The sequence below is a fragment of the Oncorhynchus nerka genome, linkage group LG9a (assembly GCF_034236695.1).
Source record: "Oncorhynchus nerka isolate Pitt River linkage group LG9a, Oner_Uvic_2.0, whole genome shotgun sequence".
Classification (NCBI taxonomy): Eukaryota; Metazoa; Chordata; class Actinopteri; order Salmoniformes; family Salmonidae; genus Oncorhynchus; species Oncorhynchus nerka.
In genome coordinates, this window is record NC_088404.1 from 57614076 (window position 1) to 57640871 (window position 26796).

The following is a 26796-nucleotide window of genomic DNA, read 5'->3' on the forward strand; positions in this document are numbered from 1 at the left end:
ACCTGTACATAGCCCATCTGTAAACAGCCCATCTATCTACCTACCTCATCCCCATACTGGTATTTATTAATATATTTTGCTCCTTTGCACCCCGGTATCTCTACCTGCACATTCATCTTCTGCCGATCTACCATTCCAGTATTTAATTGCTCTATTGTAATTACTTCGCCACCATGGCCTATTTATTTCCTTAATTAACTTACCTCCTTTGCACTCACTGTATATGGACTTTTTGTTTTCTTTTGTTCTACTGTATTATTGACTGTATGTTTTGTTTATTCCATGTGTAACTCTGTGTTGTTGTATGTGTCGAATTGCTACGCTTTATCTTGGCCAGGTCGAGGTTGCAAATGAGAACTTGTTCTCAACTAGCCTACCTGGTTAAATAAAGGTGAAATAAAAAATTAAAAAAATTAAAAATTTAATAATAAATCTCTTGCACCTTTAACCAATAGTCTAACCAACGAACAACAAAGACTTTTGATTGTCTTTATTAATAAAGACATCAAATTTCAGCCAGACCGACCAGCCATCCTCAGCTGTCTGCACGCCCACCCCACCAGTCTAATCAAAAACTCAACTCTCTCCTAAGCATTGGCGACCTGTCATTCAGCTCTTCCCCACCTGTTTTGAGCCCCACATTTTTAGCATGGCCTTGCCTGTTTTGCATGTTATTTTGGCATTAATACTTGTCACATACCAGTTTGCAAACAATGTAAAAAATATATATATAATTGAGTTAAATAATAATAATAAAGCTACATACAAACATGGTATCTTTTTTGTTTTCTTGAGTAAGGCAGCTCCAAAATGCAGGTGTTTCAGCCTAGGTCTGTGCTTTCTGTGGCGGTGGTGGAACAAGCCAGCAGAAAATACGGAGCATTACGCCGTGATTGGCTCAGTGTTCTGTCACTCATGGGGACACTACATCACCGCCAAGTATAAGGAGAGACATCGGAAATCCTAGCCTCTTGGGTGCTGCCATAGAATTACATTAGGAGTGCCCATCCAAGAAAGCTCAATATTATTGGCCACAGATAAAATGACATCAAATCACGTTGTTTGGACTCAAAATCATACTTTCAATATCTTAGCTAGCTGTGAACCAAGTCAACAATCTACTGGCAAATCCTTTTTATTCCTTGTTACATGAAGAGAAATGATGAATAGAAATTATAGATAAAATGTATCGGTGCTCATCGGCCATTGGACATAAACATTACACAACAAGTTGGAAATCGCTAATTCAACAATGAGTGGTTTGGAAGGAATCAGTGACAGTGTGGTCCCAAATCTGGGATTAAGGGGCTCTTTTCCAAGTTTAAAATGATAAACATTCAATATTTGCCATGCTGTCAATGAAGCATGATTCGGATTGGGATCAAAACAACTGTTAACTCACAACTGCTAAAACTTGACTTCAGTGAGTAGAAGACAAATCAGAATTCCGGAAAAAACAAGCTCCGACTGGGAAAAACGTTTTGAATGGTCATCCAACTCAGAATTGTAAATGAGGCCTCTTTCTAGAGCTACGACCTGAAGATCAATGATATCATCATGATTCAACTTTGTTTTTTTCCGAGTTCCTAGATGTCTTGAAAGCACCATAAATCCAGAGAATGACAGACTTATGACAAAATTTGCCCACAATGGACCGGCGTGCCACCTTCCTGTTCAAGTGAGCACAGTCAAAATGTATTGTATGCTGCTGCATAAAGTATGTAATATGGCAGGGAGATATGTATACTGTAACTAAGAAAGTAATACTAACTATATGTTGTGTAGTAAGCTATTAGTAGCCCATGTGCCTCACCCTAATAATTTGGTCTATTTACCCCTCTTAATTTCACCTACTGTTCTGACTTGGTGGTGCACATGTAGCCTATAACCTGTTTTAGAGAAATGTAATTATCCAATTTTGTTAGAGTTTTCATTGTCTGCTTATTTTCCCCCTTTATTTATCCTACGGTTCTGACTTGGTGAACAGGGGGAACACTGTAAGAACGGCCCATGTTGCTGTACATTTCAAAAGTGCCAAACAAATAGTTATATTGATTACATCCGTCCTAGCTCACTCATTAATGTCCTAATCAAAATTATGGATTGCCTCTTATCGGCTTGTTATCACCTTATGCCATAGTTTGTACATCTCAATTGTCATTAGAAACCACATTTGTTTAAGCAAGTCAGAAATATCAGTTATGTTTTTTTTATGGCAGTAAATGAGGCTGACTGAACTGTTTTGCTGCCCGACAAGGCTCTGCTGATAGCCAGGTGTAGCAGGGGTAAGATGTTGGGACTGCTGCTGGGAGAGCTTTATGTAGGCCCTAACAGTTTGTGGGCACTGTTTGTCACTGTTATAGTGCAATTAATGTATTGTTTAGTGTTGCGTTGTGTAGTGGCTTTGCTGCCATGCATCCCAAAAAATGTACTTTTTTGCCCCAACAAGATTGACATGCTAAAATCACCACTGCCCCAATTCTTTTTTTTATGAAATTGAAAAAAATGAAAAAAGCACATACAAATGTATATTAACGCAAAGAAACATCCAATCCTCCATATAATTAATCTGGGAATAATATTACTGTAGAGCTGTTCTTGTAGCTGGGTCGCCCCGTCCTGTCCCTAGGGGTCCACCACCCTGCAGAGCCCAAATCCAACCCGCTCAGCTTCAGGATCTTAGTGAAACGTTATTGGTTTTGGGTGTGTTAGACCAAGGCCAGAGTGACAACCCACAGGATGGCAGACCCCCAGGGCCAGAACTGAGCAGCCCAGCAACTAGGGGTTACCTAAATAAGTATCTCCCCTCCCCGTGGGCATGTTTTCAATACAGACTCCTTTATTCGTAGTGTATTCCATATAATGCATTCAGACCTTATGAAAGTTGCCCAGTATACCCTTATTCTTGTAATAAATCAAATCTAATGATACATAACTTGACATTGTGGGAGGATAATCAACCTTCCAATTAATGGCAATGCATTTCTTAGCCACTATACATACTTGGTTACACAGTTTCTTCAGATAAATGTCTGCAGTATCAACATTTAAAAGCAAACAAAAACAGGGAGAAGGGAGAATCTGAAGAGATAAAAGAACATACTGAATACTCTGACAGAATTCAGCCAGCCTTCACAAACCATAACATACAGTGCCTTGCAAAAGTACTCATTCCACTTGCCGTTTTTCCTTTTTTTTGCGTTACAACCTGTACTTTAAATGCATTTTTATTTGGATTTCATGTAATGGACATACACAAAATAGTCCAAATTGGTGAAATTAATAGAAAAAAATTACTTGTTTCAAAACATTCTAAAAAATAAAACATGGAAAACTGGTACGTGCATATGTATTCACCCCCTTTCCTATGAAGCCCCTAAATAAGATCTGGTGCAACCAATTACCTTCTGAAGTTTTTCACTTTGGGGATGGCGATCTCGGGGTGGTGGGAGGTGTTGGGTTTGCGCCAGACATAGTGTTTTCCTTGATGGCCAAAGAGCTACATTTTAGTCTCATCTGACCAGAGTACCTTCTTCCATATGTTTGGGGAGTCTCCCACATGCCTTTTGGCAAACACCAAACGTGTTTGCTTATTTTTTTCTTTAAGCAATGTTTTTTTCTGGCCACACTTCGGTAAAGCCCAGCTCTGTGGAGTGTACGGCTTAAAGTGGTCCTATGGATAGATTCTCCAATCTCCACTGCGGAGCTTTGCAGCTCCTTCAGGGTTATCTTTGGTCTCTTTGTTGCCTCTGATTAATGCCCTCTTTGCCTGGTCCGTGAGTTTTGGTGGGTGGCCCTCTCATGGCAGGTTTGTTGTGGTGCCATATTCTTTCCATTTTAATAATGGATTTAATGGTGCTCTGTGGGATGTTCAAAGTTTTAGATTTTTTTTTATAACCCAACCATGATCTGTACTTCTTCACAACTTTGTCCCTGACCTGTTTGGAGAGCTCTTTGGTCTTCATGGTGACCCTTGCTTGGTGTTGCGCCTTGCTTAGTGGTGTTGCAGACTCTGGGGGCCTTTCAGAACAGATATATATGTACTGAGATCTTGTGACAGATCATGTGACACTTAGATTGCACACAGGTAGGCTTTATTTAACTAATTATGTGACTTGAAGGTAATGGGTTGCACCAGACCTTATTTAGGGTTTTCAAAGCAAAGGGTGAATACATATGCATGCACCACTTTTCCATTATTCGTTTTATTTTTATTTTCGAACAAGTTATTTTTTCACTTCGCCAATTTTGACTATTTTGTGCCTGTCCATTACATAAAACCCACATGAAAATCAATTTAAATTACAGGTTGTAATGCAACAAAATAGGAAAAACGGCAAGGGGGATGAATACTTTTGTAAGGCACTGTATATGTATTTATACTATGTGCAGTATGTTCAAAAGTTTGGGGTCACTTAGAAATGTCATTGTTTTTCAAAGAAAAGCAAAACATTTTGTCCATTAAAATAACATAAAATTTATCAGACATACAGTGTACACATTGTTGTGGAAATGACAGATATTTTATGTGTAACTACTCCCTTCACAGAACAGCGCAAACTGGCTCTAACCAGAATAGAAAGAGGAGTGGCAGACCCCGGGGCACAACTGAGCAAGAGCACAAGTACATTAGTGTATAGTTTGAGAAACTGGCAGCTTCACTTAAATAGTACACGGAAAACACCAGTCTCAACATCAACAGTGAAGAGGCGACTCCGGGATGCTGGCCTTCTAGGCAGAGTTGCAAAGAAAAATCCATAACTCAGACTGGCCAATAAAAAGAAAAGATTAAGATGGGCTAAAGAACAGAGACACTGGACAGAATAACTCCCAGAGTCGCCTCTTCACAGTTGACGTTGAGACTGGTGTTTACTCCCTGTTCACCCACAACCTCATGGCCACGCATGACACCATCATCAAGTTTGCTGATAACACGATGATGGTAGAGAGGAGGTCGGTGACCTGACAGTGTAATTCCGGAACAACAACCTTCACCTCAAACCAGATTTTTGAGGCGCTGTGTTCCAATGTCTCCTTATATGGCTGTGAATGCGCAAGGAGAGAGCCTACACTTTCTGTCGTTTCCCCAAGGTGTTTGCAGCATTGTGACGTATTTGTAGGCATATCATTTGAAAATTGACCATAAGAGACTACATTTACCAGGTGTCCGCTCGGTGTCCTCCGTCGAAACTATTGAGTCATCTCCAGCTGCGCGCATTTTTCCATTTTGAACAGAGGAGAAACCAAACTGCCACGAGTGACTTATCATCGAATAGATATGTGAAAAACACCTTGAGGAATGATTCTAAACAACGTTTGCCATGTTTCTGTCGATATTATGGAGTTAATTTGGTAAAAATTTTGCGTTGTAAATGACTGAATTTTCGGGTTTTTTCTCAAACGTGATGAACAAAACGTAGCGATTTCTCCTACACAAATAATATTTTTGGAAAAACTGAACATTTGCTATCTAACTGAGAGTCTCCTCATTGAAAACATCCGAAGTTCTTCAAAGGTAAATTATTTTATTTGAATGCTTTTCTTGTTTTTGTGAAAATGTTGCCTGCTGAATGCTAGGCTTAATGCTATGCTAGCTATCAATACTCTTACACAAATGCTTGTGTAGCTATGGTTGAAAAGCATTATTTGAAAATCTGAGATGACAGTGTTGTTAACAAAAGGCTAAGCTTGTGAGCCAATATATTTATTTCATTTCATTTGCGATTTTCATGAATAGTTAACGTTGCATTATGGTAATGAGCTTGAGGCTATAATTACGATCCCGGATACGGGATTGCTCGTCGCAACTGGTTAATTCTATGTCAAATATGTATCTTTCATCAAAGTTTATGATCAGTATTTCTGTTATTTGATGTGGCTCTCTGCAATTTCTCTGGATGTTTTAGAGGCATTTCTGAACATGGCGCCAATGTAAACTGAGGTTTTTGGATATAAATATGAACTTGATCGAACAAAACATAAATGTATTGTGTAATATTGAGTCCTGGGAGTGTCATCTGATGAAGATCGTCAAAGGTTAGTGATTAATTTTATCTGTATTTCTGCTTTTTGTGACAACTCTCTTTGGTTGTAAAATGTCTGAATGCTTTCTATGACTGGTTGCTGACCTAACATAATGATATGTTCTGCTTTCGCCAAAAAGCCTTTTTGAAATCGGACACTGTGGTTGGATTTAACGAGAAGTGTATCTTTAAAATGGTGTAAAATACTTGTATGGTTGAGGAATTTTAATGCTGAGATTTTTGTTGATTTGAATTTGGCGCCATGCAATTTCACTGGCTGTTGGCGAGGTGGGACGCTAGCATCCCGAACGATCCCAGAGAGGTTAAGCATCCGCAAAGGGGCCAGACCAGTGACTGACTTTGTCATTGAGTTCACCACTCTACCCGCCGAGAGTGGGTGGAATACTGAGGCTCAGTTCACCACTTTCCACCAGGGTTTGTCTAACTTCATCAAGGATGAACTGGCCTCTCTGGTGCTGGGAGAGGACCTCGATTCACTGAAAATGCTGGCAATCAGGATCGACAACCGCATCTGAGAATGCGTGAGACAGCGCCTTTTTGATACCACCCCAGAATCCTGGTTGCCTACGCACCCCAAGACCCCTGCACCCAGCATTTAGGAGCCCATGGGATGCACACCTTTGAACCCACAGGAGCGTGACAGGCGCATGTGCGAACACTGCTGCCTCTTTTCCGGAGTCCTCCGCTATCTCTGCGCTACATGATGCCCAGAGCTGACAGGAAATGCCAGGGCTCTCCAGGACAAGGGGAAACCCTGACGAGCTGTGCAGTTACCTACCGGCTACCCAGTCACCGTCTGTCACTACCCGCAAATCTCTACTGGGACAACCGTCAGCACCAGATTCAAGCCTACGCGGACTCCGGTGCCGCAGATAATTTCATTAATCAGGACTTCACCAGAGAATTACAAATCCCCTTTGTGAAATGTCCATATCTCTGCAGATTCAAGGCCTCGATGGATGGCCCATTGGCTCCGGTCAGGTGGAATATCAGACCAAGCCCATTCTACTGCAGGTTGGGGGGAACCACTTTAAGACTTAGTTTTATTTTAATCACTGCTCCCGAGGACTCCCTTATCCTAGTTTACCCCTGGCTAGCTCTACATAACCCACTATTCTCCTGGTCCACGTGACACCTTCTAGACTGGGGTAAGGACTGCCAGACTAAATGTCTAAGACCCCCACCAAGAGCCTCGCTGTGTCCTCCTGCATCCGTTGATGACCAAGACTTCTCCGCTCTCCCTCCCGAATATTTCACCCTTCGGGAGGCCTTCAGTGACAGGCAAGCTGCCACGCTTTTTCACCCATCGTCCATACGGCTGTGCCATAGAACTCCTTCCTGGCTCCACACCTCCCCGGGGCCGTCTGTACTCCCTCTCGACCTCTGATGCAGCAGTCATGGACAATTACATCCGGCAGTCACTGGAGGCAGGTTGCATTCGCCCATCTACATCCCCAGTTTTTGCAGGATCCTTCTTCATGGGTAAGAAGGATGGCCTGAGTCCTTGCATCGATTACAGAGGGCTGAACTGGATTATGATCAAAACCATTACCCCCTACCCTGGATGTTCGCCACCTTGGAGTTGGTTCAAGGGGCCCAATTCTTCACCAAACTGGACCGCAAGACTTACAATCTGGTGAGAATCAGGGAGGGAGATGAGTGTAAACTGCCTTTATTAACACCCCTAGTGGTCACTGAGTATTTAGTCATGCCTTTCGGATTATTGAACTCACCGGCAGTCTTTCTAGCATTGATCAATGACATTCTTAAGGATATATTGAATCGTTTTGTCTTTGTTTACCTCGATGACATCCTGATCTTCTCCAAAAACTTTCCGGAACACAAGTCCTTAGCTTCTTGGTGACAGGGGGCAGTATTTTCAGGTCCGGATTAAATGCATGCCCAAATTCAACTGCCTGCTACTCATCCCCAGAAGATAAGATATGCATAGTATTGGTAGATTTGGAAAGAAAACACTCTGAAGTTTCTACAACTGTTTGAATCATGTCTGTGAGTATAACATAACTTATGTAGCAGGAGAAACCCAGAGGAAAAACTGTTTTCTTAAATTTCAGGCCATAGTTTATGATCATCACGGTTTGCTGCACTGTTTCTACAGTCTGACAACTTGGATAATAGTATACATTCCATTGAATGCATAATTTAAGACTTATGGCATGTGGCATGGACAATGGGTGCCATAAAATGACAAGGCATGTTATGGCAGATCTTTTTGTCATAGCCGTAAGAGCAGTAGGTCAAACTTAGGTCAACCTAACTGTCCTTTCATCCTAAACTCACCATACCAAAGGGACAAAGGTTGTTTTTTCCATATTAATGACTAAGAACATACCAAATATGTCCCCCAGACATCAGTCACTGAAACAATTCCAACTACTCAGTGCACATAATTTTCAAAAGCTGCACTCTCCTTGAAGTGTCACCAGAGACAGTATTTATGACTTTTTTGTCAAATGAAAGAAGCCGTGCCAAATATGAGTGTTAATTATAAAGCTGCTTTTAGTTTGAGTGAAAGCAACAACAGCAGATCCTACCCTACTTCAAAACAAAGGGGATAAAAGTATTACCCTGCAATAAAATTTAATTCAGTCACACAAAGCTCTAAGAACTACGCTCTTTTGTTTAGTGATTCAATTAAGCTTGAATATGGAACAATCCAATAGCGATGGAAAGCCAAGCTCACAACAGGGGAAGACAAAAGAGAATGCAGGGAAGATTAAAAACTGAACTGATGATAAAGTTGTGGGTCCTCAATCCTCTCGTCTTTGTATTGTTGACTCTTTTGGCACATCGCAGCGCAGTCTGAACTCTTTCAGCATCCTGAAATGTAAGACAGCGTTTGGAAATGTGTGTGCTCAGTATGTTTCATCTACTTCCCTGTTGTGATGCTACCCTTTCTCTAGATGGTTTATTCTGCTGAGAGAGGTACTGTTTCTCTGTGTTAAAGACAGTTACAATATCCTGGCTTTGGACTGGTTGTGATTGTGGGTTTAAGATAATTTAATTGGAAAAAAGTGAAGCCAGAGGGTGACTTACTTGGCCAACCCTATTCTATACTCCATTTCCAGAGAGTCTTGTAACATCAGTGAATGAATCAGTCCTTTGACTCCTTTCTACAATACCACCAGCATATGCATATGCTATTTCTGTCACCCATACAAGGGTTTTGGAGAGTATCCTGAACGGGAATTGAACCCACATAGGTCCTTTGTCAGTCCAAGCTTTGGACTGACACATTGTTGAACATTGTTGTGAACCGTTCAGATATAAATATACAGTATTGTGTAGAACAGACATGTTTCTCTGACATGTAGAGTAAGGAAGCATGTCTCTATTAATAACATTTCTATCTGCAACATTCAGCATGCTGCACCCTCCTGAACACAAGGGTAACTATTGTGTACAGAACCCATAGCTGAAAACAAACCTACAGCATATCCAGCAGTTCATTCAAGGTAAACCTTTTACTGATACTGATGGTATTTCTCATCTCATTATAAGAGCTGACTATAATTAATTGGCAACATTAAATGTCACAGAAAGGGCAAATATTGTTATACAAATGTTAAACATAGAATGTGTTTTCCCTTTCATACCCTCATGAGAAAGTACTACTGAATTACTACATAAAACCTATTCTTGCAGTAGTGACTATGTAGATACTTGTAGGGATTGTGTAGTGAATGTGTAGTTTATGCACTACTCAAGATACACAAGTAGAGTTTTGTAGTGTCCAGCAGTAACCAGGCAGGGATTTGTACTATTTGATATTGATAGTAAATAGTCAAACACTACAGCTATACCTGATTACTATTGAAAAGCTTGTGCAGTAGAGTTTTTACTATTTGATGTTGGTAGTAAATAAGTAGTCACATCATTACAGCCAGACTACACTGACTTTTCGCGACCGCAGAAGAAGACAAAAGAAGCAGTTGGTTGTTGTTAGCTAGCTACTGTTAATCATCCAATCATCTTCCATCCTTCATCATCCTGTCTTTCATAGCCCTTACGATGGCACCATCTTTAAGTATAACTTTCCTTGATGTTTTATGAACAATTTCATGGCGCTGTTTAGATATTTATATAACATTTTACCACATCAAAAAGATTGCTAACCAAAACGGTCTTGCTTGTAGCCTCTGTTATAGCTATGTAGCCTCTGTTTTTAAAATTACTAATAAGGAATTCAGAAGTACTTTTTCATGCGGGTATTGTTTTTCCCTCTTAAAAGGAGAAATGCAAAGGTTCTGCTATGATTAGTTTGTCAAGCTGGAGTCCACATTTAACTTAATGCAATATAATTTGGGTTCATGATGTGCTACATTTTCGTTCTGAAAAAATGTCTTAACACCATCACTGACAAAACAAAATAGAAATAAATCTGCCAGAACATGTGGTAACGTTTTGCTCGGATTCAATCTTTTGTTGACATTCCTTAGTTCTAGTAACCCATTGATCTTTACTGAATAATTAGCTTTATGGAAACACTTTGATAAGAATTTATCTCAGGAATCAAATTTCACCCTTTTAATAAACGAAGTACCTATACTGTTTTATCTCCCCAGTATAATGGTTGATAAAAGCAATGGCTTTTCTGTGTGTGTTGGAGTACCACACATCACTCCCTTGGAGCCCGGATAACTTTCTTGGACCATCAGTGGAAGTATACCAGATCACTTACTTAAACTTCCTGATATGTTTTTTTGACCATGCCTCTTCAGAACACTTTATTAGACCCTCATAACTCTTTTGGACCTTCCATACCTCTTTTATGTTCTCCCAGATGCAACTCAATCTACTAAGAAAATGCCATACCTCACCCTAACTGCAGCAACAGAGATATGATTGATTTAAAATTTCATATGCTGGGTCATGATGGTCCCCAGGTTACAAAAACCGCTCCTATGATCCCCCAATTAATTCACTTCCTGGGATCGCGGGACACTCCCTGAGTTTCATAGGATGGAACACAGTGTTTTTGTGAGTGAGAGATGGGGAGGGGGGTTAGAGAATAGAGAGATGAACGAAAATGAGGGATGGGGAGAGAGAGTAGAGGGAGAAATGGAGAGGTGGGATTAGAAAATAGATAGAGAGACATAAAGAGTGAGGAAGAGCGAGAAATCAGACAGACATGAATGCATTGATTTGTGTAAAATTCTATGAGTCAATCTTATTGAATGCAATGTACTGACTTAGTCGTCATGTCTCTGATGCCTATCTCTAGGTGTAAATATTGTGACACTAATCTCCCCACCATTGAATGCAATGTACTCATTTAGGCAGCATGTCTCTGATGTCCATCTCTTGGTGTCAATATTTTGACACTAATCGTCACCCTATTTAATGTCCATGAGCCTATCCTCTAGGCTTCAATAGTGTGATTGATATCTCCCCCATTGAATTCAATGTATTCATATAAGGGTCATGTTTCATGATGCCTATCTTTTTGCAAAATTATACCAGATTAATGCTTATCAATGATATTATGTTGGGTCGTTATGAGATCCCTCAAAGGTAATCTTTAGTCCATTTTACTCCCAGAGCCTCAGCTCGCATCGATTGTCGAAATAAAAAGGATTCATAATGAAGCAGGTTTTACAATGGCCACCACACTCACTTTGTAATATTGACATTTCTCTCCTCCCCTTTAATTTGTGCCAGGACAGATGAGTTCATTCGAAGAACAAAGTTGTAAATAATAATCACTACCATTCCAATCTGCTGATGATCTGACACTTAATTAAAAGGCGTCATTGGGGCTAATTCATTGGCATTTAATTCCAATGGCAGTGTTATTACCCCTTAAACAGGTGGGTGGGAGACAGAAGTTTTGGTGGAGTCTGTTTGGTTTCAGAGGAAAGCCGGTAAAGGGTGACGATGCTCTTTTAGAATGATGCCTTAGCGCTGACTTTGCCTCTGTTGTGCCTCATTATACAAACCTAATATAGGGTTAAGTTAAAACTATGAAATAACACATGGAATTATGTAGAAACCAAAAAAAGTGTTTAATCAAATTCAAATATTTTTTATATTTGAGATTCTCAATGTTCCCTTTTCCTTGATGACAGTATTGTACACTCTTGGCATTCTCTCAACCAGCTTCATGAGGTAGTCACCTGGAATGCATTTCAATGAACAGGTGTGCCTTGTTAAGTCAATTTGTGGAATTTATTTCCTTCTTAATGTGTTTGAGTCAATCAGTTGTGTTGTGACAAGGTAGTGGTGGTATACAAGAGATAGCCCTATTTGGAAAAAAACTAGGTCCATATTATGGCAAGTACAGCTCAAATAAGATAAGAGAAACGACAGTCCATTATTACTTGAAGACATGACGGTCAGTGAATGCGGAACAGTTCAAGAACTTGGAAAGTTTCTTCAAGTGTAGTCGCAAAAACCATCAAGCGTTATGTTGAAACTGGCACTCAAGACCAGCACAGGAAAGGAACACCCAGATGTACCTCTGCTTCAGAGGATACATTCATTAGAGTTAACATCACCTCAGATTGCAGCCACAATAAATGCTTCACAAAGCTCAAGTAACAGACACATCTCAACATCAACTGTTCAGAGGAGACTGCGTGAATCAGGCCTTCATGGTCAAATTGCTGCAAAGAAACCACTAGTAAAGGAGACCAATAAGAAGAAGAGACTTGCTTGGGCCAAGAAACATGAGCAATGGACATTATCAAATCAAATCCAATTTTATTTGTCACATACACATGGTTAGCAGATGTTAATGTGAGTGTAGCGAAATGCTTGTGCTTCTAGTTCCGACAATGCAGTAATAACCAACAAGTAATCTAACTAACAATTCCAAAACTACTGTCTTATACACACAAGTGTAAGGGGATAAATAATATGCACATAAAGATATATGAATGAGTGATGGTACAGAGCGGCATAGGCAAGATACAGTAGATGGTATTGAGTGCAGTATATACATATGAGATGAGTATGTAAACAAAGTGGCATAGTTAAAGTGGCTAGTGATACATGTATTACATAAAGATGCAGTAGATGATATAGAGTACAGTATATACGTATACATATGAGATTGAATAATGTAGGGTAGGTAAACATTATATTAGGTAGCATTTTTTAAAGTGGCTAGTGATATATTTTATATAATTTCCCATCAATTCCCATTATTAAAGTGGATGGAGTTGAGTCAGTGTGTTGGCAGCAGCCACTCAATGTTAGTGGTGGCTGTTTAACCGTCTGATGACCTTGAGATAGAAGCTGTTTTTCAGTCTCTCGGTCCCAGCTTTGATGCACCTGTACTGACCTCGCCTTCTGGATGATAGCGGGGTGAACAGGCAGTGGCTCGGGTGGTTGTTGTCCTTGATGATCTTTATGGCCTTCCTGTAACATCGGGTGGTGTAGGTGTCCTGGAGGGCAGGTAGTTTGCCCCCGGTGATGCGTTGTGCAGACCTCACTACCCTCTGGAGAGCCTTACGGTTGTGGGCGGAGCAGTTGCCGTACCAGGCGGTGATACAGCCCGCCAGGATGCTCTCGATTGTGCATCTGTAGAAGTTTGTGAGTGCTTTTGGTGACAAGCCGAATTTCTTCAGCCTCCTGAGGTTGAAGAGGCGCTGCTGCGCCTTCTTCACGATGCTGTCTGTGTGGGTGGACCAAATCAGTTTGTCTGTGATGTGTATGCCGAGGAACTTAAAACTTGCTACCCTCTCCACTACTGTTCCATCGATGTGGATAGGGGGGTGTTCCCTCTGCTGTTTCCTGAAGTCCACAATCATCTCCTTAGTTTTGTTGACGTTGAGTGTGAGGTTATTTTCCTGACACCACACTCCGAGGGCCCTCACCTCCTCCCTGTAGGCCGTCTCGTCCTTGTTGGTAATCAAGCCTACCACTGTTGTGTCGTCCGCAAACTTGATAATTGAGTTGGAGGCATGCGTGGCCACACAGTCGTGGGTGAACAGGGAGTACAGGAGAGGGCTCAGAACGCACCCTTGTGGGGCCCCAGTGTTGAGGATCAGCGGGGTGGAGATGTTGTTGCCTACCCTCACCACCTGGGGGCGGCCCGTCAGGAAGTCCAGTACCCAGTTGCACAGGGCGGGGTCGAGACCCAGGGTCTCGAGCTTGATGACGAGCTTGGAGGGTACTATGGTGTTAAATGCCGAGCTGTAGTCGATGAACAGCATTCTCACATAGGTATTCCTCTTGTCCAGATGGGTTAGGGCAGTGTGCAGTGTGGTTGAGATTGCATCGTCTGTGGACCTATTTGGGCGGTAAGCAAATTGGAGTGGGTCTAGGGTGTCAGGTAGGGTGGAGGTGATATGGTCCTTGACTAGTCTCTCAAAGCACTTCATGATGACGGAAGTGAGTGCTATGGGGCGGTAGTCGTTTAGCTCAGTTACCTTAGCTTTCTTTCTGTCATTTTGTCTGATGAGTGCAAATTTGAGATTATTTTTGGTTCCAACAGTCGTGTCTATGTGAGACGCATAGTCAGTGAACGGATGACCTCCGCATGTGGGGTTCCTACCATTAAGCATGGAGGAGGAGGTGTGATGGTACTTTGCAGGTGACACTGTCTGTGATTTATTTAGAATTCAAGGCACACGTAACCAGCTTGGCTACCACAGCATTCTGCATCGATACACTATCCCATCTGGTTTGCGCTTAGTGGGATTATCATTTGTTTTTCAACAGAACAATGGCCCAACACACATGCAGGCTGTGTAATGGCTATTTGACCAAGAAGGAGAGTGATGGAGAGCTGCATCAGATGACCTTGCCTCCACAATCCCCCGACATCATCCCAAACCATCTCAATTGGGTTGATTTGGACCGCATAGTGAAGGAAAAGCAGCCAATAAGTGCTCGGCATTTTTTCAAGACTGTTGGAAAAACTTTCCAGGTGAAGCTGGTTGAGAGAATGCCAACAGTGTATAACGCTGTGACCAAGGCAAATGGTGACTTTTTGAAGAATCTAAAATGAAAAAAATATTTAGATTTGTTTAACACTTCTTTGGTTACTGCATGATTTCATAGTTTGTCTTCATTATTATTCTACAATTTTGAAATAGTAAAAATAAAGAAAAACACTTTAATTATTAGGTGTGTCCAAACTTTTGACTGTTACTTTATGTCTGCTATTTGTTTTTCCAATGTTGAAGAATTTCATGTTTAAATGTTAGTCTGACATGGGTAGGAATGGTTATATACATTGCCTACAGTATATCACAAAAGTGAGTACAGTAGTAGTAGGGGTGTACTCACTTTTGTTGCCAGCGGTTTAGACATTAATGGCTGTGTGTTGAGTTATTTTGAGGGGACAGCAAATTTACACTGTTATACAAGCGGTACACTCACTACTTTACATTGTAGCAAAGTGGCATTTCTTCAGTGTTGTCATTGAAAAAATATATACTCAAATATTTACAAAAATGTGAGGGGTGTACTCACTTTTGTGATATACTGTGTATCAACACATCCATCAACTGAGCTCTCCTGAGCAGTTTCATTAGAGACAATATATAAGATGGTTCCATAAGACATCTATATATTATCTAGGCCGGGGTGCATTGTGCAGTATGTTGACTTAGGGGCAATCCGCAGTTGCTACATTTGTTTTTGGACTTATAAATTAATTAGATATACTGACTAATTCTTGAAAAATATAACTTATAAATGTCTCATGAGCTGAGTTTTACTTTCGTATCCCATCAGAACCGAAAATATAAGCTTGTTTTACTCTAATGATTGTAAACAACAAATGTAATCAAACACTATATAGCCTAAAAACATGGTAAAACTATAATTTTGTTATAATGGATGATAAGTCCTTGAATCCATTAAAGTCTTTGAAAATGTTAACATTTCTCCAGCCCCATCCCTCAGCTTTTTACCAAAACAGTGTTTGGGTGACCTCTGTGTTTATTGTTTCAACAATGGACTTGCCCTTTAAAGGCAATATCCCTGACATACAGTGTGAGTCAAGGGCAGTGCACTTGATGACAATGCGCCTTTGATTGGATACCGGCAATAGTTGATGATTCCTCCTATGTGTATGACCCACCCAACAAATAATCAAAATTAAGGTTTCTAAAAATCCAGGTTCACTCCAAAACACAAAATAAATCTACCAAAACCCATCAATGGCTTCTGACTCACCATTTAGGAAGCAATTATTATGTTCATTGTCCGCTGAGGTTTGAAACAAAAGGACAATGTGAATGTCTAAAACTAAGGATACGGGAGCTATAGCCCTGCCGCCCCTTTGAGAATTAGTCTCGAAAACCTGAACCTTGGCAACACAGTGGACTCTTTTGCGAAATGCACTTATTAAAAATAAACTCCATGATTGCTATCTTGCTATCTTGCTGTTAGCTACTATTTTGTGTTTTATTCAAGCGGATAAAGTAGTGACGTAGGCAAGATTCCTTGGGTAGATGAAAGTGTCAAGCAGGCAGGTCTCCAAAGAGATGATGAAATGCAAAATATGTATAGCACTTACTGCAATGCACAGTAATATGAAAGAACTGTTCCTCCAAACATATATGATGTTATTCCACCACAAACTACTACTACTATCAATGAGGTTCAAAAATCTGCTTCATTATGTTGGATGCATTTGTTGTAGTACAAATGTGACCCACAACCCACTTAGCCTCTTTCAGTCGCATTCTGTACCGCTCATGGTTTCTAAAGCCATTACTAATTGATATTAATATGCGAACATTTGGACCGCATCAAGAGTTTCTGCCATTTTTACCCACTCTGAAGCAGTAGTAGAGAAGTAGTCCCCATGGGATTCTGCTTATAAAATGCTGGAGGGATATTAGTAGGCTGTTTTCTAACATATGTCACATTACCTCAAATGTCTTTCATTGAACTTTCACCAAAGGACTATTTCCTTTCTTGATTTATCTTGGGAGTTATAATGGGATTTTCCTGACTATTTCTGACAATGGAGTGATGCCATACCCACTTAAAAGGTGAAGAGAACCCCCAGAAGGATACTGATGTATGTGATGAGGGATATAATTGTGATGGGTTTTGACTGACACATTTATTATTGAGCTGAAATGCCCCCAACAAGTAAACAGACATAGCACTTTCATTGTGTTTGTGCATTATTGTTTCACATGGGTGACGTGAATAAATCATGTTATGAACTAAACTCTGCAAAAAAAGAAACGTTCCATTTTCAGCACCTTGCCTTTCAAAGATAATTTTAAAAAATCTAAATAACTTCACAGATCTTCATTGTAAAGGGTTAAAACACTGTTTCCCATGCTTGTTCAATGAACCATAAACAATTCATGAACATGCATCTGTGGATGGTCGTTAAGACACTAATAGCTTACAGACGATAGACAATTAAGGTCACAGTTATGAAAACTTAGGACACTAAAGAGGCCTTTCTACTGACTCTGAAAAACACCAAAAGAAAGATGCCCAGGGTCCCTGCTCATCTGTGTGAACGTGCCTTAGGCATGCTGCAAGGAGACATGAGGACTGCAGAAGTGGCCAGGGAAATAAATTGCAATGTCCGTACTGTGAGACGCCTAAGACAGAGGATGGCAACAACAACTGCCCGAGTTACACCAAGAACACGCAATCCCTCCATCAGTGCTCAGACTGTCTGCAATAGGCCGAGAGAGCCTGCACTGAGGGCTTGTAGGCCTGTTGTAAGGAAGGTCCTCACCAGACATCACCAACAACAACGTTGTCTATGGGCACAAACCCACCATCGCTGGATCAAAGAGTGCTCTTCACTGACAAGTCGCGGTTTTGTCCCACCAGGTGTGATGGTCGGATTCACGTTTATCGTCAAAGGAATGAACCTTACACCGAGGCTTGTACTCTGGAGCAGGATTGGTTTGGAGGTGGAGGGTCTGTCATGGTCTGGGGCGTTATGCTACAGCATCAACGGACTGAGCTTGTTGTCATTGTAGGCAATCTCAACGCTGTGCGTTACAGGGAAGACATCCTCATGTGATACCCTTCCTGCAGGCTCATAGTGACATCACCCTCCAGCATGACAATGCAACCAGCCATACTGCTCGTTCTGTGCGTGATTTCCTGCAAGACAGGACTGTCAGTGTTCTGCATGGCCAGCGAAGAGCCCAGATCTCAATCCCATTGAGCACACCTGGGACCAGTTGGATCGGAGGGTGAGGGCTAGGGCCATTCCCCCCAGAAATGTCCGGGAACTTACCAGTGCCTTTTTGGAAGAGTGGGGTAACATTTCACAGCAAGAACTGGCAAATGTTGTGCAGTCCATGAGGAGGAGATGCACTGCAGTTCTTAATGCAGCTGGTGGCCACACTAGGTACTGACTTTAACTTTTAATTTTGACCCCCCCTTTGTTCAGGGACACATTTTTCAATTTCTGTCAGTCACATGTCTGTGGAACTTGTTCAGTTTGTGTCTGTTGTTGAATCTTATGTTTATACAAATATTTACATGTTAAATTTGCTGAAAATAAACGCAGTTGACAGTGAGAGACGTTTCTTTTTTTGCTGAGTTTGAGTCATGGCATCACATGTTGGCGTGTCTCGGATACTACCACACAGTTTTTATATAATAATATATAATACCACACAGTTTCTGAACTTGCAGGGTGTTTGACGCAATACTTTTTAAATGTTTACATTGAGACAAACAGATATGATTTTAATACATTTTTTAAATATAATTAGACATCTGTTGTAGACTATAGAATGCTTCAGCTCCAATTCTGGTCAAAAGATAATCCATGCATGTATTTTCTCCAAAAATGATTATGGGAACGCAGACCTTGGTGGCCCGCCTGCAAATTCAATTAATAAACTACAGTGCCACAAGGATTCTGACAAAAACAAAAAGTCTGCCCACACCACCCTCATCCTTGCAACCTGTTCCTCTAAGAATTGACTATAACATTTCTCTTCAAAGCCATAAATGCCAAAGGACCTGCCTACCTGTCAGATTTACTCTCCATCCTATGAACCTCCATGCAACCTATGTTCAAGCCACAACAAACTGCTCCATGCCCCCAGGACCAGGCTCCGCATAATGTGGGGGCCTTACCTTTTCCTCCATGCACCACGCCTATGTTCAGACTGTTGGAGCTTTAAAAGCAGGCCTTAAGACTAATTTATATCGGTTGGCTTCCCTACCTCCTAGACTTTGATTATTGCTTTCATGGTTAGATATATTTGTTTTGTTGTTTACATTATTATTTTTTCATTTTATGCTCTTTGAGATTATGTTTGTATTTTATTCTGTTTTAACCCACATGAAACAAATACTATAGCATACTACGGTATAAATACGATAGTAATTACTGCAGTATTTTTGCCGAATTTACTGTAGTATTTACTGTAGTATACTGCAGTATTTACTGTAGGGACCGAGTTTGGGGAAGCTCTGATTTAGAGGGGGCAGATATGGGTGGTGGGTTAGGAGCCAGAATGGGGTTGGGATTGGAGGATGGTGTTGATTTGAGATTTTAACTCAGCATTTCGGTTGCATTGTTCGGTAGTTGCTTTGGGAAGGCCAGAGTCTGTTGGGTGGATTAGACGACTGATGGTGGAAAACAAGGTCTTGGGATTTCCTCTGCCATTGTCTATCGGGGCACAGTAGAAGGTGGAGCGGGCTGCTTTTAGTGCTTTGAAATAACACGTCTGGTGGTCATTCTAGGCCAGTTAGGCTAGTACTTTTCCACTTTTAAGACCAATAATCTGAGCAAGAATCCAATATGTGCATGTTGACCCTCCAGTTCTTTCTGGAGATCTACTGTTCTGTAGGTTTTCAGTCCAACCCCCAACCAAACATACCTGATTCAGCTAATTAAGGTCTTACTGAGACGCTAGTGTTGTCTTTACCAGGCTGTATCACCTCCGGCCATGATTGGGAGTCCCATAGGGCGACGCACGTGGTTCAGCGTCGTCGGGGTTTGGCCTATATGAATCCTACTTATCTCAAAATGCAGCCCAAGAAATAGAGTTAAGGGCTTGTAATAAAGCATTTCACAGTAAGGTCTACACCTGCTATATTCGGCGCATGTGACAAACAACATTTAATTTGATTTGGCTGTCTCGCTCGCTAACGTTACGTATATGATCTGTGTAGTAATATTATATATATCTCAGAACCATTTGCATTGCTAGTTGTAGCCTAATATTAGCTAGTTTAGCTAACATTGAACCTAGTTGGTTAGCTTTAGCTACCTGTAGATTAATGCAGGGTAGTAATGATATGAGTTGGAATGATGGTTAATTGTTTAGCAAGCTAGCTAGCTACCTACATGACAAAACAAAAGACTCCACTATGCAAGTAAACATTTCCCCTCATCAATCTACACACAATACCCAATAATGACACAACAAAAACATTTTTTCTGAAATGTTTGCTAATATATTAAAATAAAATAAATACTGGTACTGTAAGTATTCAGACCTTTTACTTAGTACTTTGTTGAAGCACCTTTACAGCCTCAAGTCTTCTGAGGTATAATGCTACCAACTTGGCACACCTGCATTTGGGGAGTTTCTCCCGTTCTTCTCTGCAGATCTTCTCAAGCTCTGTCAGGTTGGTTGGGGAGCGTTGCTGCACAGCTATTTTTTGGTGTTCGGTCGGGTTCAAGGCTCTGGCTGGCCCACTCAAGGACATTCATAGGCTTGTCCTGAAACCACTCCTGCATTGTCTTGGCTGTGTGCATAGTTTGTTGTCCTGTTGGAAGGTGAACCTTCGCTCCAGTCTGAGGTCCTGAGCACTCTGGGGCAGGTTTCATTCACGGATCTCTCTGTACTTTGCTCCGTCTACCTTTAACTCGATCCTGACTAGTCACCCAGTCCCTGCCACTGAAAAACACTCCAACGGCATGATGCTGCCATCACCATGCTTCACCGTAGGGATGGTGCCAGGTTTCCTCTAGACGTGATGCTTGGCATTCGGGCCAAATGGTTCAATCTTGGTTTCATCAGACCAGAGAGTCTTTAGGTGCCTTTAGGCAAACTCTAAGTGGGCTGTCATGTGCATTTGACTGAGTGGCTTCCATCTGGCCACTCTGCCTGATTGGTGGAGTGCTGCAGAGATGTTTGTCCTTCTGGAAGGTTCTCCCATCTCCACAGAGGAATTCTAGATTCTAGAGCTCTGTCAGAAGACCCATCGGGTTCTTGGTAATCTCCCTGACCAAGGCCCTTCTCCCCTGATTTCTCAGTTTGGCCAGGCAGCCAGCTATAGTAAGAATCTTGGTGGTTCCAAACTTCTTCCATTTAAGAATGATGGAGGCCACTGTGTTTTTGGGAACCTTCAATGCTGAATATTTTTTTTGTTACCATTCCCCAGATCTGTAACACGGCATGATCCTGTCTCGGAGCACTACGGACAATTCCTTCGACCTCATGGCTTGGTTTTTTCTCTGACATGCACTGGGGTGGCAGGGTAGCCTAATGGTTAGAGCGTTGGACTAGTAACCGGAAGGTTGCAAGTTCAAACCCCCGAGCTGCCCCTGAACAGGCAGTTAACCCACTGTTCCTAGGCCGTCATTGAAAATAAGAATTTGTTCTTAATTAACTGACTTGCCTAGTTAAATAAAGATTAAATAAAAAAATGTGGGATCTTATATAGACAGGTATGTGCTTTTCCAAATCATGTCCAATCAATTGAATTTACCACAGGTGGACTCCAATCAACTTGTTGAAACATCTCAGTTGATAATAGCAAAGGGTCTGAATACATATGTAAATAAGGTATTTCTGTCTATTTTTATATAAATGTGCAAAAATTTCTACAAACCTGTTTTCACTTTGTCAATATGGGGTATTGTGTGTAGATTGTGGAGGTTCTCAATCAGAGTCAGGTGATTATCGTTGTCTCTGATTGGGAACCATATTTAGGCAGCCATATTCTGTGAGTGTTTCGTGGGTGATTGTTCCTGTCTCTGTGTTAGTTATTCACCAGATAGGCTGTATAGGTTTTCACATTCCGTTTGTTGTTTTTGTATTGTTCGTGTTTTTCCTTATTAAAGATGTATCGAACTAACCACGCTGCATTTTGGTCAGACTCTCCTTCGACGGAAGAAAGCCGTTACACATGGCCTCACATATGAATCCTTAAAAGGACGGGTGGGGCTAAGGCTTAACTTCTTGGATATAGGGCGCGCTATTTAAATTTTTGGATGAAAAACGTTCCCGTTTTAAACAAGATATTTTGTCACGAAAAGATGCTCGACTATGCATATAATTGACTATGCTTTGGAAAGAAAACACGCTGACGTTTCCAAAACTGCAAAGATATTGTCTGTGAGTGCCACAGAATTGATGTTACAGAAAAAACCCAGATGAAAATCCAATCAGGAAGTGTCGCATTTTTTGAAACCGCCTCAGGCCAATGACTCCTTATATGGCTGTGAAGGAGCTAGGAGTCAGGTTACATTTTCCACGTTTTCCCCAATGTGTCTGCAGCATTGTGACGTATTTGTAGGCATATCATTGGAAGATTGACCATAAGAGACTACATTTACCAGGTGCTCCGGTTGGTGTCCTCCGTTGCAATTATTGCGTAATCTCCAGCTGCGTGTATTTTACCATTTGCTTCAGAGGAGAAACCAAACTGCCACGAATGACTTATCATGGTGAAAAACACCTTGAGGATTGATTCTAAACAACGTTTGCCATGTTTCTTTCGATATTATGGAGGTAATTTGGAAAAAAGTTTGTAATGACTGAATTTTCGTTTTTTCTTCTTAGCCAAACGTGATGAACAAAACGGAGCGATTTCTCCTAAACAAATAATATTTTTGGAAAAACTGAACATTTGCTATCTAAGTGAGAGTCTCCTCATTGAAAACATCCGAAATTCTTCAAAGGTAAATTATTTTATTTGAATGCTTTTCTTGTTTTTGTGAAATGGTGCCTGCTGAATGCTAGGCTTAATGCTATGCTAGCTATCAATACTCTTACACAAATGCTTGTGTAGCTATGGTTGAAAAGCATATTTTGAAAATCTGAGATGACAGTGTTGTTAACAAAAGGCTAAGCTTGTGAGCCAATATATTTATTTCATTTCATTTGCGATTTTCATGAATAGTTAACTTTGCGTTATGGTAATGAGCTTGAAGCTATAATTATGCTCCCGGATACGGGATTGCTTTACGCAACAGGTTAAGAGGGTGTGAATGATGCTAAATGGGTGTAAACAAATAACAGTTATCCAGTAGGTGTACCAAAACATTTAAGCGCCATTTTCTCAAAAGTGGGGTTAAAAGTTAATCACCTTTCAAAGCATAATTACTTACCCATTGTTCCTCAACTGTTGTGTATGGTATACTATTTTCTAGTTCTGAGTCTATACCTTTATCCAATGTTAAAAAACACAAATTTAAATGTTGCTATATAAGACCTAATCAATCACATTGGTCACATCTGTTGATTGCTAGGCATACAAATAAGATTATTTCTTGAAACATTTAAACCGAGGTCTAGTTGTGTCCGCAACCAGACTAGATTATGAACAACTCTTGGCCGGAATGGATTTTGCTTGTCTGCCATGTGGGTGATAAGCACAATATAATTCTCAAACTACAGCCCCCCCCCAATGATTTGTTTTCAAGTTCAAGTTTGTTGAGCAGAGGCTGTATACGTTTTGGGTCTTTAAAATGTGTCCGTCACAATATTCAAGAATCAAGTTATTGAATTAATTATTGAACCACACAATCAATTATCAGTTCTAAACATGGATTTTTCTTCTCTATGCTGCGTGCTGCATGATCTATTTTCTTGTGTGCATATACAGTGGGGCAAAAAAGTATTTAGTCAGCCACCAATTGTGCAAGTTCTCCCACTTAAAAAGATGAGAGGCCTGTAAATTTACATCATAGGTGCACTTCAACTATGACAGACAAAATTAGATTTTTTTTCCCAAAAAGTCACATTGTAGGATTTTTAATGAATTTATTTGCAAATTATGGTGGAAAATAAGTATTTGGTCAATAACAAAAGTTTATCTCAATACTTTGTTATATACCCTTTGTTGGCAATGACAGAGGTCAAATGTTTTCTGTAAGTCTTCACAAGGTTTTCACACACTGTTGCTGGTAGTTTGGCCCATTCCTCCATGCAGATCCTCTAGATCAGTGATGTTTTGGGGCTGTTGCTGGGCAACAATATTTTCTATGGGGTTGAGATCTGGAGACTGGCTAGGCCACTCCAGGACCTTGAAATGCTTCTTACGAAGCCACTCCTTCGTTGCCCAGGCGGTGTGTTTGGGATCATTGTCATGCTGAAAGACCCAGCCACGTTTCATCTTAAATGCCCTTGCTGATGGAAGGTTTTCACTCAAAATCTCATGATACATGGCCCCATTCATTCTTTCCTTACACGGATCAGTAGTCCTGGTCCCTTTGCAGAAAAACAGCCCCAAAGAATGATGTTTCCACCCCCATGCTTCACAGTAGGTATGGTGTTCTTTGGATGCAACTCAGCATGCTTTGTCCTCCAAACACGACGAGTTTAGTTTTTACCAAAATGTTCTATTTTGGTTTCATCTGACCATATGACATTCTCCCAATCTTCTTCTGGATCATCCAAATGCTCTCTAGCAAACTTCAGACGGGCCTGGACATGTACTGGCTTAACCTCTCTGCGCACGGAACCGCTAGCGGGCTGAAATGCCACAATATACGGTGATCACTGCATAAATAGTCATAATAAACATTCATGAAAATACAAGTGTCTCACATGTATCGAAAGCCTAGAATCTTGCTAATCCAACTGCGATGTCAGATTTAAAAAAGGATTTACTGCGAAAGAATACGATGCGATTATCGGAGCATAGAGCCCCATAAAAATACAAATAAATTAACCAGCACTGGTGTAACATAATCACCAACTGCATTAAAATAAATTGTTTACCTTTGATGACGATCTTTGTCTGTTTGCAATATCAATGCTCATTGTTACACAATGAATGATCTTTTGTTTGATAAAACCGTTTTTATAGCCTAACATGAAACATTTTGTGAACCGCTTGTGTCGTGAATTCCGTCTCATTCCATTTTCGACTACACATTCCAGGTAAATAACCCACACAGAACGTGACTTTTCCAGTCATGTTGGCTTTCACTGCAATCAACTGGTTTGTTTGTAACACAATCAAATTTGATGGGCCATTTCGTGGGATGTATTGACTGAAAGAAACCGATTTGAAGACAACAAGTCATGACATCATTGTGCACCAATGATTTGCCTGCTGTTCGTTGATTGACTGTCTTTTAACCCAATGACCACTGATCATCTTGAAATCTAGCTGGGTAGATAGCCAATGAGCTGATCTAAACTGATCTCAACCCATGTAGTAAGCTCCAGCGTAAGGAGAGTCATTCACTGTTGAAGTTTCAAACCGGAAGAAGAAGCACATATTACGCACTGCATTGTTTGGTGAACGCACAGATTCAGCTGTTTATATATCAATCATAATGGCGACTAAGTCAGGGAAAGCTAAATCTAAGTCTAGATATACAGATGTACAAACAATTTTTGAATAAATTGATAGGGAAGGTGAGACCGAGATTGTTGTAGGACGCTTCATTTAGCGATTGTGGAGGAAAAATCTTTGAACGGGAGAGGACATCGTTTTGGACTGGTAAGTTATATATTTAACCTTCAACCTTCAACTCTCTATATATATCTGTTTATAATACCTGTTGATACAGGGCTCATATGTGAAACTATTCTAACTGAACATTTTCTTTCACAGTGACACTGACTGCTTATCCGGTGCCTGCGTCCTGTGTGAATTTAAGTATGCTCTCTCTAAATCTCTCTTTTCTCTCTCTCGGAGGACCTGAGCCCTAGGACCATGCATCAGGACTACCTGGCATGATGACTCCTTGCTGTCCCCAGTCCACCTGGCCTTGCCGCTGTTCCAGTTTCAACTGTTCTGCCTGCGGCTATGGAACCCTAAACTGTTCATTTTTACTCTTGCGTGGAGACCCAAATCGAGGAAGATTATCAGTGGTCTTGTATGTCCTCCATTTCCTAATAATGGCTCCCACAGTTGAGTTCTTCAAACCAAGCTGCTTACCTATTGCAGATTCAGTCTTGAGGTTGTGGACGGGTGTCTTTTATACTGATAACAAGTTCAAACAGGTGCCATTAATACAGGTAACGAGTGGAGGACAGAGGAGCCTCTTAAAGAAGTTACAGGTCGGTGAGAGCCAGAAATCTTGCCTGTTTGTAGGTGACCAAATACTTATTTTCCACCATAATTTGCAAATAAATTAATTACAAAATCCTACAATGTGATTTTCTGGATTTTTTTCTTTCTCATTTTGTCTGTCATAGTTGAAGTGTACCTATGATGAAAATTACAGGCCTCTCTCATCTTTTCAAGTGGGAGAACTTGCACAATTGGTGGCTGACTAAATATTTTTTACTGACAGCCAGTTGTTGGTCGGAGCATGTCTCTGAAGCCGCTGAGCCGGAGGAGCGTTTATCAATCCAGCAGGTCAAACAATTGACTAAAATACACGAATCACTCTCAAAAACAAATCATGACTCACGAGTCAGTAAAAAGAGTAGTTCAAAAATAACAACTTGGTATGTTGCTATTTGCAAAACACGAGTTAAGGAAGCTGGCAAGTGCCTAAAATAATGCTAATTACTAACTAGTTAGCTGTCTACCTAAATGCCATTTAGTTAAATGCATTAGCTTGTGCAAAGCAAACGTTAGCTCTAATACAGGTTACAACCAGTGGTGGTATAGATCAGCATGTTGAAGT